The sequence below is a fragment of the Ochotona princeps genome, chromosome 22, assembly GCF_030435755.1.
Source record: "Ochotona princeps isolate mOchPri1 chromosome 22, mOchPri1.hap1, whole genome shotgun sequence".
NCBI classification, from domain to species: Eukaryota; Metazoa; Chordata; class Mammalia; order Lagomorpha; family Ochotonidae; genus Ochotona; species Ochotona princeps.
Genome location: NC_080853.1, coordinates 25731530 through 25734989, shown reverse-complemented (window position 1 = coordinate 25734989; position 3460 = coordinate 25731530).

Below are 3460 nucleotides of genomic sequence, written 5' to 3'. Positions count from 1 at the left end.
GGACACTTGTGATTCTTTTGAATTGCGTCTCCTTCAGAGCATTGCTGCTTCTGGTGTGGTACAGTGTGGAGGAATATGGTGTGTGTTTGCGTGGGCCTGGGAGCAGGGATTGTGGGTGACACTTGAAGTTATTGTCATTATCACAACATAAAACACTTTGAACAACGTAGAGATGCACAAACAGTCAAAGTAGCAGTTACTGGCATTATGTAATAAAGGAAGCATTTGTAACTTCTCTCTGTGTGATTCATGTGGGAATTTGCCTTCCATGAGGGTTGTGTCCTTGAGGCCAAGTATTTACAGTAAGTTCATAAGGTCACAACTCCTCTCTGATTGATAAGTTGGTGTGAAAGTCGGGACGCTTTTTTAAAATTCCAAGTTTTTCTCCAAGTCCCAGGCTTTGGGGAGGCAAGATGTTAAAAATACTTTTGGTGGTCAGTGCATTGGCTCAACTGGCTAATCCTCCACTTCCAGGCGCCAGGTTCCCATATAGGTGCTCGTTTGTGTCCCAGCTGCTCCACGATTAACTATCTGGGTGAGTCTTAAATTACTGCAGAGACAGAGCACTTCCACCTGCTAGTTCACTCCCCACATGCCTGCAGTAGCTGGGCCTGGGATCTCAACCCAGGTTCTCAGGGCACAGCAAGGAGCCGCTTGCTGTGCCATCAGCATTGGCAGGAAGATGGGATCAGCTCTAGCTGGCAGTCTGACTCCAGGCCACTGCTGCAGGTGCCTTCCAGTGTTCCAGCTCCTGGGGGAACTGTAGGGAAAAGTTGGGGCCAAGGATTATGCTAACAGGCACAATAGCTGATTGTGATGCAGAAGGGTTAGACTTCAGTTGCCATGGGCTGGGAATAAAACTGCAGGTATGCTTTGGGAGTCAATGCAGGGAAGGTGACTTAGGCTAATGGTTATGTGGCCCTTGGAGAGGCAGATAACCTGTCTGTCTGGCTAACAATTCAGCCAGAGCTTGACCTTGAGGGTTGTTGCTTCCCTCATGGGAAAACACAGACACTTGGAAAACAGAATTGGGTTCAGTCTAGAGGTCTCCTGTGTCCAAAACTGCCTACAGTGCTGGCTGGTCAGGAATGAGCAGTTAGCCTGACAGATCCCTTGCCCACTGGACCATTGGAGACCGCAAGCAGCCAGGGACACACCGCTCTCTGTAATCCAGTATGCCTGGACTGGCTCCTATTTGGGCTGCAGCTGGAGAAGGGGTCATGATTGGCACAAGCGTGATGATAGGATGTTCCGGAAGCCAGGTTTCAGCGCTCTCCTTGGGCTCTGGCCAGTCAGCTTAGTAGCCAGCCCAGAGAGGTAAGGTAATGGCCACAGATCACTTGGCTCTCTTGAGCCACTCACATTCCAATCCCAGGATTTGGCACCTGGAGCTACCAAATGAAAATATGCAGGGGTCAGACCCAGCCCCGAGGAAGCTCTGAGAGATCTTCCTGGAGGTGCCAGCTGAAACTGGAAACCTCATCTTTGCCTATCCCACCCAAAGCTGGTCCTCTGCCCTTCACTGTCTTTTCCCCGGCTCGGTGCCTGCACTTTGTAGTGGGTTGCCCACAGGTGAGCTGTGAGGTGGCTTGAGTGCCCTGTTGGGATGGGCTTCCGGTGCTCAAGGTGCTGTCTCAGGGCTGTGTGGACCTTTTAGTGTCAGGTGGAACTCAAAGGGAGCCTTTAGGCTGGGTGTTGGGCCTGTTACAAGCCCGCCCGCCTGCCCACCAGCACAGGCTGCAAGCCAGGCTTCTGTGGAGGTGAGCATGTTGACTTTTGGCAAGCACCCACAGCTGCGCTTAGCTTCCGTTGTCCTGTGGAGCGGAACTGTCCTGAAAGGTGTGGTGACAGGGCAGGCCCGCTGCTGGCAAACTCGGGCTCCCTCTGCTGGCCTGGGAGGTGCCACTGCTGGGCCTCAGGGCTGTGGAGGCAGAGGAGCTGGCAGAGCTGCTTTTGTCTTCCCTATGGCTAGGCTCCCATGGGTGTTGAGGGCGTTGCGGGGGGTGCTATACCCAGAGTACAGGGCAGTCATTGTCCCCCTGCCCCTCTGTGCACTCTGGCTCTGGGGGTAATGGTGGTACAGGAGCGTTCAATTCTGCAGTGTGTTCTAGTGCCAGAGGGGGAGACAGCAAGAGAGAAAGCAGTGGACTGGAAATGCAGCTCCCAGGCCCCTGGAGTCCCGGTGCAGGCACGGTCTGGACAAAACCACTGAGGCCACCGCCTGGGGCGCTGGGCTCCCGTGCCAAGCCACCTGTCCTGGATGCACCAGATGTACAGTGGGTAGTTCTGCGGTACCACTAGTAACAGGGCTCAGTTACTGAGCTCCTCTGATCGTGACCCATCTAGGATGCCAGGATCCTAGTGTTACTGCCAAGTGCTGTGCGGAAGGGGATTCATCACCTGCCCTGCCAGGTGGGGCCCCTCAGTGCCAGCCAGGTACAGGCATCAGGCGTGGGTATTGGTCACTTCTACTGTTTCCTGGCCAGAACTCATGGAGCTGGTGTCTCAGGACCCATGGGCTCCCTGTCCTAACTCCCCAGGTTCCTAACAGGACTCTCTTGGCTGAGCAGCCTGTCAGGGCGGCTCCTGCCTTATTTAGTCATCATCACCTGGGTCCTTGGTACTTCCCCACCACATGCGTGAGCCGTACCTGCTGTCCCCGACAAAGCCTCTCTGCTGACAGGCTCCAGCTTAGGCCCACTCCTGCAGGGAGCCTTCCCAGGAGTCCCACGACTGTTTCCAGTATAACTCAACACCCAAGTGCCATGTGCTGACTACACATACTGGGCCAGAACCAGGACTGGCCCCTGGCAGGTGCTGTTGGGAGTTATGGAGGTGAGGGACCCCCCCAGAGGAGTCACATGGCCCCCCAAGGGTCCATAGGGACAGTTCAGCTGTAGGGCTACACCCCCTGCTCCTGCAGTGCTGCCTGGCTCCCTCAGCCCAGCCTGGCCAGTCAGCGCCTCCAGGCTTCTGAGGTTCGGCAGGGAGACGGACTGGAACGGCAGCCCTCTGACATGGCTGGCTGACACCTGCCACTCAGGCCCCCCTCCTTTTCCTGGCGTGGTCCAGGAACTGCACTGTCTTTCTGCCTCAGTTCCACTTCTTTTGCTTTCTGTGTTGGTTGAGGTGCCTCTGTCCCACACTGGGTGGGTCACCGAGGACACTGGCTCTGCCTCCAGGCAGGCAGGGGCTTCTCTGCCCAGGACCAACCCTCCTGAGACATGGGCTCAGCCAGGGCCCTATGTTCATTACTCCTGGGCTCACCTCACCCAGCAGCCCATGCCACTGTAGTCCAGCTCGGTGCCTCTGCTGCCTTGAGGCGCTGGGGGAGCAGGAGTCAGAAGTCCCACCCCTTGCTCCACCCAGCTAAAAGTCAGCTGCCTTCCAAGGAACCAAGCCCCAAGCTCACATGCTCCCCCAGAAGGTGCCCCAGCACCATAGGAGACTGCACACTGGA